Source organism: Tenrec ecaudatus, chromosome 10 (genome assembly GCF_050624435.1).
Source record: "Tenrec ecaudatus isolate mTenEca1 chromosome 10, mTenEca1.hap1, whole genome shotgun sequence".
In the NCBI taxonomy this organism is placed as follows: Eukaryota; Metazoa; Chordata; class Mammalia; order Afrosoricida; family Tenrecidae; genus Tenrec; species Tenrec ecaudatus.
Genome location: NC_134539.1, coordinates 139,702,924 through 139,714,193, shown reverse-complemented (window position 1 = coordinate 139,714,193; position 11,270 = coordinate 139,702,924). Strand labels below are relative to the sequence as shown.

At 50.7% G+C, this 11,270-nt stretch overlaps 1 pseudogene; it reads right to left on the bottom strand.

Moving 5' to 3' along the window:
- Positions 1-8,862: 8,862 nt before the first annotated feature.
- LOC142460474 (U7 small nuclear RNA) lies at positions 8,863-8,913 on the bottom strand (annotated as a pseudogene).
- Between the last annotated feature and the right edge of the window lie 2,357 nt (positions 8,914-11,270).

Here is an 11,270-nt window from a genome sequence, read left to right as displayed (position 1 = left end):
GCCATCCTGGCGCTAACACCCTGGCTCATGTCACCACCAACGTCCTTGAGGCCGAGCCTGGCCTGGCACACCCCACCTGGTCCCTGGGGTGGCGTTGACCCCCCTCCTGCCTGTGCTGTATATTTGTACAATAGGACTGACTATTCACTGGCCATCTCTGCCCCACCCACCTGCCCTCATGGGGGTCGAAGTCACGGCAGCAGGTCGCTTCTCGCACTAGGATGTGCTGACCACCTAGCTCAGGGGTGGCGTCACCTGGGGAGAGGTGGTTTGGGGGCTGGAGAGCTTGCCAGTACCCCTTAAAGCTCCTGCCCAGCTCCGTTGTGCCCCGTCTGACCAAAGCTATAATAAAAACATTTCTGCCCTGTTGAGTCTGTGCCCTGGGAGGGTTGTCGGAGAGGGCACTGGGACTCCCCCGAGGCAGGGGCAGGCTGCGGAGCCCACCCTTGTCCTGGGAAAGGATGGCTTTGGAAGCAAGGGCAGAAAGGAGAACAGAGAAGCAGGCCTCTGCTTGGGCCTAAGGTAGGATCACCCCCCGGGTTGGCTTGGTAATCAGACAAGGAACAAGACCTGAGGCTAGTGATCCTCTTGTCCTGTTCTGCTGGCCCCTGACCCTCTCCATCCCTAGTGGGCTCCACATCACCCCTCCCACCCTACTCCACGACCTTCTGAACCAAGTTCGTGATGCATTCGCTCAGAACCCAAGAGACTGGAAGTTGGTAGGAATGTCCAGATCAGGAAAGCCCGTACCAGGTGAGACCCAGACAGACCCTGGATGTCTCCCCAAGGGCCCCTCTGACACCATTTCCAGGCTTGGCTGACTCCCGGCCCACCTGCTCCACACACCTTACTAGGACTAGAAGGAAGGTAGTCTATTGACCTCAGCAGTCCACTCCAGACCTTCATGGCTGCAGGTGCAACAGTGCCCACCAAAAGGCCAGGTCTGGACTGGAAAGGGGGAGCAGAGTCCAGAAAGGAAGAGGTATCTGGAGGAGTTGAGGAAGAGGACACGGAACTAAGCTGCCCCTGAGCCCAGTTCTCTTTGGGATGTACATTTGTCCTGGGAAGAAAAGCCATCCTCCACTCAGAAGGCAGTAGGAGAGCGCAGGGTAGCAAAAGTTGCCGCAAGGTAGAGATGACTTACCTGAGGTGGGGTACCCAGGCTAGGGGCGGGGATGATCATCAGAAAGCCCAGCTAAGCCCCAGATGTCAAAGGATGTCCGTTGCTTTTAAAAAGGGATCAATAATAGTTGGCTCTAAATTCCCCTCCATATTCAGTTTGTTCAGAACAACGTTAAAGTGCATTTGCAGTGCCTGAACTCTCTGACAGCAAGAGGTTACACCTTCAGATTGAAGAATTTGCCGGGGGGATAATTCACTGGCTGTGTCTGAAATGGAGGAGGCGGATGTAGCATGGCATTCAGATGCTGGCTGAGACCCATTCTTTGAAACCCCGACTGTCCCCTGTGGACCCACCCCCCACCCCGTGATGAAGGTTGGTGCTCCGGTGCTCTAGCTGCTCCGTTGCTCAGATGGAGAACTGAGGCCCAGAGTGGACCTGTGATTTTCCCCAAGGTCTCATAGCATCCCCCCTACCTCCTGAGCTGAGGTCTAATGCAGCAGTTCTCAACCTGTGGGTCGAGACCCCTTTGGGGGGGGTGTCAAATGACCCTTTCACATGAATTGCCTGATTCATAACAGTAGCAAAATAACAGTGATGAAGTAGCAAGGAAAGTAATTTGATGGTTGGGGGTCACCACCACATGAGGAACTGTATGAAAGGGTCGCAGCATGAGGAAGGTGGAGAACCACTGGGCAAATGGAAACTGGAGAATCTGGGGGGAGCCAGGGGCCAGAGAGAGCTGCTTCAGGAGGATGTGGGTCAAGGGGCCTGTGTTTGCTTTCCTGACAAAGCACCACAATCTGCGAGGCTTCTAAAACTCGGAGTTTTCCTTGCTATCGAGACCATGCGGCTCAGAGCAACCCTCGGGGCAGGGCAGAACTGCCCCTGTGAGTTTCCCAGTGGTTTCCCCAGCAGTTTTGTTGGCACAGAATTCACCAAATCATACAGCTCGATAGTTCAATCACATCAAGAATTGTACACTCATCCCCACAATCTGTTTTAGAACATTCTCTTCTTTCTTGTCCTCCTCGTTATTGGTTCTCCATTTCCCTTCAACCTCCCCTACCACACACCCCAAGGAACCATGACTTGTTAATGACTCTATAGATTTACCTATCCTGGGTTTGATACACGGAAAAATATATACGTTTTAAAACACTAGTTAACAATATGACACAGTAAGACAGATTTTTTTAAAACTCCATAGAAAAGAAAGCAGAAAATATTTAAAACTAGAACAAATGTAAATGAATCATAAAGGAGAGCACATGACTGCAGTGTGTTCTGCAGGCTGGCCAGGCTCTTCACGTCCCTGGTTCGTGGCACAGGGGCTTCACCAGGGACTTAATCTACATGCATTTCCCTTTCCTTTTTTTTTTTTTACCGAAATAGCTTTAAAATGGGTCAAAAGGGATATCAAATGACTGACTACGTCAGGTCAAATCCACTTTATGGTGCTCTCTGTCCGATAACATAGCTATTCACATTCCTCACCTGTGATCAGAGGGGATTGTCCAGAGGCTTAATCCATGTGTGGATCCTGCAAATGGAATTTGGGTTCCCAACATCAACCACGACCTCTATAAACCAGGTGTTCACAATTTAAGCTCCGATACCGTTCCCTCCTTTAGATTTGGATGATCTTATTTACAATCCTTGGGTCACACAGACTGATGAACATCTTCCATGTGGACTGAGGTGACACCCAGAAACTCTTTACTGGAGTAGAAAGTCTTTTTCCCACAGAGCCGCTGGTGGTTTCAAACTGTTGACCTTGTAGTTAGCAGCCCAACAGGTAACCACTATGTCACCAGGGCTCCTTCTGGGAGTATTAAACCCATGGAAATGTACTGTCACAATTCTGGAGGCAACAGCAACCCCCCCCCGGCCTTTTCCTAGCTTCTGAGAGGTTCATTCCTTGGTATTCCCTGTTGATCTGTTTCTCCCATCTCTACCTCTGCCTTCACGTGACCGTCCTTCCTCAGTGTCTCTTCGTCACGTTTTTTTTTTCTTCGTTACGTTTTATAAGGGCGTTAGTTATATTGGATTAGGATTGGCCCAATGCAGTCTCAATTTGATTTAATTGATAACATCTTTAAAGACCCTATTTCCAAACAAGGTCAACTTCTCAGGAATCAGAGTTAGGACGTCCAGCTATCTTTGTAGGGAACCCAATTTAACCAGTATTAGGACCCAAAGCCCAGCGTAGATCAAAGTGGTCTTGGGCAAGTGGAGTGGAAAGCAGCCCAGTTCTCTCATCTTCCAGAGTGGAACATTTCCATTTTTACCCCTGAGAGTGACTTCAGCATTCCAAACGCATGGCCTGCATTAAAGCAGGAAACCAAGATTCTCATCCGTGCGTACACGCGTGTGTGTGTGTGTGTGTGTGTATGTGTGTGTGGTGATCTTGGGGTGGCCAGTTCTTCCAGGTTAGTGGTACCATTGAAAGGAACACACTGTGCACTCAGCCGGGTTGCCCTTGGCCCAGGACCTCACCTCTGTGCCCTGGTTTTCTCATCCAGATGAGGGAAGTTAACCAGACTGATCTCCCTTGACTGGAAATTGCACTGATGTAGTGGCTGTGCTGAGCAGCCCTGGGGGGCCACGGGGAGTGTTCGGCTGCTGACCAAAGGGTTGGCGGTTGGTACTCAGCCCCCAGCCCCTCAGAGTAAAGACCTAGCAGTCCGTTTTCATAATGATGCTAACCTAGGAAGCCCTGTGGGGGCAGGTCTCGTCCGTCCCACAGGGTCTCTACGAGTCAAAGTCTACATGTCTGCTTCCTACGTAGAGCATTCACTGTTTATAAATCATTTTCAAGTTTGCAAAGGGCCTACAGGTGCGTCATCCCTCACGGCGCCCAGCCACCCTGGGCTGCCGGATGGGCCAACGTTAGGGTCCCTCTAGCAAACCAGCCAGCTGCCGTTGGCACGTGGCAACCCCATGTGTGTCAGAGAAGTGTGCCTCGTAGGGCTTCCAGTGGCTGGCTTTTCACAAGTAGAGCGTAAGGCCCCCGTGCCAGGCACCTCAGGGGGGATGAGCCACGCCAACCTTCGCACCACCCAGATTCCCTTCTTCTCCAAAACTCGCTGTCACTGAGCCGATTCCAACCCACAGGGACCCTGTAAGACCCTACAAGACAGAATAGAACCACCCCTGGGAGGAGTTCCCGAGACTGCCAGTCTTCACAGAAGTACCAGCTCCCCCTCCTTCTAGGACCTTAAATCGTTGCTTAATATGGCACCGCTGCTCAGTTCTGTAGTTAACATTCGAATCCAAGAAGCCCTCTCTTTGCTGACAACATGCTGTGTTTCCTTGGCCTGCCACTGCCTCCCTTACTTCCGTCACCGGGGCCATGACAGTCACGGGCTGTCCTAATGCTGTCATCATAACAGCTAATATTTAGAAAGCAGCCACTCTGAGGCAGAAACCATGTAAGACCTTGATAAATGGGTCTCCGGGGAGAGCCTGTGGCAGGGAATGCTCTCGTGCCCTCTGATCCGGAGGCTGGGACTCCGCTCGTTTTAGATGAGGAAACGGAGACTCAGAAACGTTAGGGAACTAGCCAGGATCACAGAGAGAGGAAGAGACAAGCCACGCCCAGCCGTGACCCCACAGTTCATAAAGACAGGGGATCTCTGAGCAGATGAAGGCAGGCCAGCTTTGGGGCATCTCAGCCCCCCTCACTGGCTGAGCCAAGCATCTGCCCTGGGCTGCAGCCATGGGGTGAGGCTCTTGGGGGCTCCCAGGGCTCTCCATTGAGGGAAGGTTCCATTTGGCCTCCCCTCCACAGTCTGGCTCAGCTGAACAGACAGGAAGGGGGGGGCTGCCTCCCTCCGGGCCCTGCTCAGCCCCATGTATGGACCCCTTGTCATGACTGGCAGACGTGAATGACTTCCTTTATCTTCCTTTCTATCCCCCCGCTGACCCCCCCACCCCCATTGCCAGCTGTGGCCATTTAATAAAATTAGCTTAATGCTTGTTCCTTCCCTGTGGGGTCTGAAGATTGAAATCTGCGGGTCCCCACAAACCCAATAAAACCCCTGGGCAGGTCTGGCTGGAACTAGAGTCTTGGTGGGAAGAGCAATTAGATTAGAAGGCACTCCACCCTTCTGCTCCTCTCTGCTCCCCAGCACCCCCACACAGCCTCCTGTGACTTTCCATAGCCAGAGTCTGGAATCACACTCCCCAGAGACCAGGGCGCCTGGTCCAGGACCTAGTTCAGGTGCAACAGAAAAAGCACGATCATTGTTTTTGTAGGGAGGGTCTGCTTCTTTGGCTCACTGGCTGGTTTTTCTTTTTATCTATCTATCTATCTATCTATCTATCTATCTATCTATCTATCTATCTATCTATCTATCTATCTATCTATCCATCTATTGATGACCTGAGCATCTCCATACTGCTTTGCGACCCGGGACACAAATCTCCATTTTGCCGACAAAGAATGAAGAACTCAGAGTCTGCAGAGGATGCACGACTTGCCCGCGGTCATGCAGCAAGTTTGCACCACAGCTGGGCCTGGGCTGAAGCCTTTGCAGGGTACCAGGAGTGGCCTGCGGTGCCAGCTGCCAGCTGCTTGTCACTCAGACAGCAACCCAGCTGCAGGGGAACTTACTGGAGAAGTGTCTCCCCGGGGTAATATCTGGGAGGTTGGTTTTCTTTAGCTGAGACTCTCCAAGGGTGAGCCCGTGTCTCCTCTGACAGGGGTCGTGTTAGCGATCTAGTGTTGCTGGAACATCGCACCAGTGGGTGACTCTCACCAACAGAAACGGATCTTCGTCGTTTGGGAGGCTAGCTGTTTCCACCCAGGGCGCCAGGTTGGGAAGGGCCTCGGATGGCCCACGGTTGTGGAGGATGCTCCTCTTCTCCTTTCAGTGTCTGTGGGTCTGGTGTTGCTCTGAGACCTGCAGGTTCCTCCATCCCCCATGAGCTCCATCCACTAGGAGCTTCTCAGTGGAGGTAACCCAGCTCCAAAGGACACGCTAGGCACCTGACACTTGTGTCTTGGTGCACCGGAGACCCCCCTTGATCCTGCTCTTTTTCCTATATCTCAAAAAGATTCACTCCAAGGGAGGGGTGAGCAAGGAGGGAGCGGGGGCGGGGGGGGGGAAATGAGGAGCGGATACCAAGGACTTAAGTGGAGGGCAAATGTTTTGAGAATGATGAGGGCAACGAATGGACAAATGTGCTTGACACAATGGATGGATGGATGGATTGTGATAAGAGTTGTGTGAGCCCCCAATAAAATGACTTAAAAAAAGATCCACTCCAGATCCACCCTCACCCTGGAGATGACATCCTGCCTCACTGACATCACAGAGGTGAGGGTTTCCATGCAGCACGTTGGAAAATTACATCAGCTCACAGACTGAGGATAGTGACCACTAAGTATACTGGGCTTCTTCTGGCTTCTTCACCAAATAGACGTGAATTTTAGGGGGGGTGAGGTTCAATTCAACTCATCACAGGGGTCCTCAGAGACAAAGACTGGGTTATCTCCTCTGATGGTCACCTCCCTGAGGGGAGGGCCTGTGCCTGCCCTGACGCCAGGGATTTGGGGGTCTCCTACAGGCACAGACAGGCTTGGAAGATAGATCTGTATTTTCCGATTAAACCAGAACTTTCTGAGACCAGGGGTGGCCTTTAGCACGAGCCTCTGTCTCGCCTGACTCTCCCTTCAGACTGGTGGCTCCCTGCAGGCAGTCACCCGCTCCCCCACCCGCAGCTCAGACAGGGGCTCTCCTGTCACACGAGCGTCCATTCCCAGGGGCAGGACTGAGTGGGTGGTGGGAGGGAGACTGGATGGACAGAATGAGGGATCCGCTCCGGAGGAAAGAAACAAGACGCCTCCCCAGGCTGCCTTCCCTTTAAAAAGATGGATGATTAATTAAGGAATAATGTCCCTGCCAGGAGAAGTGTGAAGGAGGACAGAGGTGCCCCTGGAGCTCCCCCACGGGGGGACCGGCAGACCATCCTGTGCCCAAACAGCTGTCAGGCCTCGGGACCAGTGCTGTCCTGGTTACTGGGGTTATGAGACCCAGAGGGGGCAGCAGGACCCACTGCTGGGGGCTGCCCTAATTGGATGACTTTGCAGGGAGGCCAGGCAGGTGCGCTCGGCTCTGCGCTTCAGCTTGCTACAAACACATCTGCAGTGGCGAGGTCTCGGGGTTAATTGCCTCCCGCCTCACTCTTGGTAACCGATATTTCATTTACTGCTCGGAGGGGGAGCTGCCCAGAGGATCAATCCTGGACAGGCATCCCGGGGACAGGGAGTTGGGGAGGCAGGAACCATTTCTAGGAGGATGGCTGCGTCCTGGGGGAGGAGGAGCCATCCAGACAAGGAGGCCAGCGCCACTGTGGACCTACCCCATGTTCTGCTGAGACAGCAGCTCCAGGACCCCCCGGGGCTGGGAGAAAAATCCAGGGGCCCAGAGGTCATCCTGCCCCAGCTCTCTGGGTTGCTTCCCCTGGCCTGGTTCCTCCCGCATTTATTAATCTGGGTGTCCCCACAATCTGTAGCAGGTAAGATGCTGTTCATAAGGTTATTTTCACAAGTGGTGAAGGTATATTTGCAAAGCGGAACTGGAGGTGTGACTGACTCCTCGCTCCCGTCCAGGTAGCAAACCTTAAAACCCTACAAATGAGGTGATAATAAAGTGGCTGTGAAAAATCTACACATGTTTGGAATTTGGAGGGCGTGGGAGGGTTATGAGAGGTGGCAGCTGGGGACGGAGAGCGGAAAACGGACCTGTGACAGAGTCAAATCCATGCCTCCGTTTGCTATCCACTTGTCCCAGCCTCCCAAACGGCGAAGCAAACCCCATTCAGACCCACACTCAAGCTTCCTGCCATGGAGGCGAGGCCCACTCTTAGCAACCCTATAGGACAGGGAAGAACTGCCCCAGGAATTTCTAAGACTGTTACTGTTTGCAAGAGTAGAGAGCCTTGTCTTTCTCCTGTGGAGCTGCTGGTGGTTTTGAACTGCTGACTATTTGGATGGCAACCCAATGAATAACCCTTGTGCCACCAGGGCTCCTGATAAACCCCCATTAAACAGTTGAAAACTGTGGGCCAACGAGAAACCCAAGGTCTCTGGGGTCGGCTCAAGGCAGAGGCTGAGCTGGAATCTGAGACGGTGGACCCAATAGAATTGCAATAACTGGGGGCAGAAGAACGGGACTCGGGTCCTGGTTTCGCCATTTCCATGCTAGGGTTTTGGGAGAAGACACGCTACCTCTCTCAGCCTTGATTTCCCCATCTGTAAAATTGGTCTGGATAACTGCAAATAACTTGCAGGCCCATGATCAGGCTGTGAACCCTGTGTGTATCATGTGTGCGTGTGCTCATGTGTGTGTGTGCTGAATTTGTTACTGTGAATTAGATCCAGGTTTACAAAACAAATGATCAGTTCTACAAGCAATAATATAAACTCATTTATTTCCACGCTCTCAAGGTGCCCACCCATACCTCCCTGTGTGTTCCCTGTATACTGATTCCCTCTCGGTTCCCTGCTTCCATTCCATTCCTGCTTCACCAACCTTCTCCTCCTGGGTCAATCCTGCCCCTTTGATCTGAAGTGGATGATTATGCTAACACAGGAGAGCTCACTTCCAGACCTGAAGGGTCACTAAGGGCCATACAGTCTTGCAGGTATGTATGTTTGAGGGTGGGGGTGGAGCTCACCAGTTTCTATCTGCCCAAAGCCTGCTATCTTTATTTATTTATTTTTTTGGGGGGGCGCGGGTTTCCAGAAAACCTGTTAGACAAATTCTAAAAGAGCTGTAACACTTTAATTTAATTTTTAAAATTATTTTAAATCCTCATTTTATTGGAGGAATTTACAGCTCTTATAACAAACAATCCATACATCAATTATATCAAGCACATTTGTATATATGTTGCCAACATTATTTTCTAAATGCTTTCTATTGAGCCCTTGGTATCAGCTCCTCTTTTTACACCCCCCACCCTCATGACCCCTTGATAAGTTATAAATGATTATTATTTTCATATCTTACACCAACTGCTGTCTCCCCCCTCCCCCCAGTTTCTGTTGTTCATCCTCCTGGTGTGTGGGGGGAGCGGGTGGTAGTGGTTATGTGTTATGATCATTGTGATCGGTTCACCCTCTCCCCAAGCCTGCTATCTTTTATGATTTTGAATTTTGTTCCACATCTTTCTTCCATTCTATCCAGGACCTTCTAGTGTGATCCTTCTCAGAAGGGTCCGTGCTGGTCATTGGGCACCATCTCCTTCCTATGGTCTCGGGATGTGGAGACGGATGTTAGTTTTCTTGGTCACTGGACTAATTGTCTCCCTGCGTCTTTCCATTTTCATGACTTGTTTTCCTTCCAGATGAGGAGAGACCAATATCTGCAACTTAGGCAGCTGCACAGGAGTTTTTAAGAATCTAGTTGGTACTCACCAAAATGAGTGTGTCTTTGTGAACTATGTTCTGTCAATTGACCTTGGTGTCCCCCAAGACAATGGCCCTGATCCTCCCCGGCCCCCTGACTCATTTCCTCAAGGTATTTGGTTATGTCCAAGAATTTTTCATAACTTTGTCCCCTGTATGTTCCACCATATCTATGGATATATTTGCAGCATAGGTGTATATATAGGTAACAATAAAAACAAAACAGAAAAAGCTCTGCTGGGAAGAGCTTTCATAGTACGAATTTTTCCTGCTAGGCGAGCATCCAGCAGCTCACTCTGAGTTAATGTACCCTGTTGGTGCTGCCTGGGAAGGTTCTCCCTGGTCACAGTGAATTTTTTTGTAAAAGCAGTTTCGCTAGCACCTCATTTTTGTGATGGTCGATTTAAGAGAACAATGTCCGGCCCGTGAAATTTTGTGTCCTGCTCAGGAAAAATGCCATAGAAACTGTTGTGATGTCGAACACAGCTTATGAGGATAGTGCTATGGGAAAAAAATCCAGTGTACACGTGGAGTTGAAATATTGACCGATGACAAATATCATTCTGGACATTTGTCATCTTCCAGAATGGATGAAAATGTCGCCAAAATTCATGCAATTGTGCTCAAAGACCGACGACAGACCATTGAAAAGATAGGGAAGTTACCTGGTCTATCCTGAAGCTCAGTTCAGGGAATTTTAATGGAAGATTTGGGAATGAGAAGGGTCACTTCAAAATCTGTGCCTTGGCTCTCCCGACACAACGGCTGGAGCCAAAGTGGGTGAACAAGTAAATGTGGTGAAGAAAGCTGATGGTGCCCGGCTATCCAAAGAGATAGTGACTGGGGTCTTAAAGGCTTGAAGATAAACAAGCGGCCATCTAGCTCAGAAGCAACAAAGTCCACATGGAAGAACACACCAGCCTGTGTGATCGAGTGGTCCCAAAGGGATCAGTTACCAGGCATCAAAGAACAAAAAATCATATCATTGACTGCACACCTCCATGATAGGATCGCTGAAGACAAATGGGTGCATAAGCAAATGTGGTGAAGAAAGCTGATGGTGCCCGGCTATCAAAAGAGATAGTGTCTGGGGTCTTAAAGGCTTAAAGGTGAACAAGCGGCCATCTAGCTCAGAAGCAAATAAGCCCACATGGAAGAAGCACACCGGCCAGTGCGATCACGAGGTGCCCAAGGGACCAGGTATAAGGCATCATGCAAAAAAAAAAAAAAAGATATAAGTGTGTGTATGTATGTGTATATATGTGTATATGTATATATGTATATGTATCATATTAAATGAAGGGGGAAGTGCAGAGTGGAGACCCAAGGCCCAAGTGTCGGCCAATGGAGATCCCCTCATAGAGGGGTTTAGGAGAGGAGATGGGTTAATTAGGGTGTGAGGTAGTATCGATGAAGAACACAGCTTTCCCCCAGATCTTGGATGCTTCCTCCCCCCAACTACCATGATCCGAATTCTACCTTGCAGGGCTGGATAGGACAGAGGCTGTACACTGGTACATATGAGGGTTGGAGGTACAGGGAATCCAGGGTGGATGATACCTTCAGGACCAAGGGTGGGAGGGACGATGCTGGGAGAGTGGAGGGTGAGTGGGTTGGAAAGGGGGAACTGATTACAAGGATCCACATGTGACCTCTTCCCTGGGAGAGGGACAGCAGAGAAGGCTGGAAGGGAGACTCCGGATAGGGCAAGATATGACAAAATAACGATGT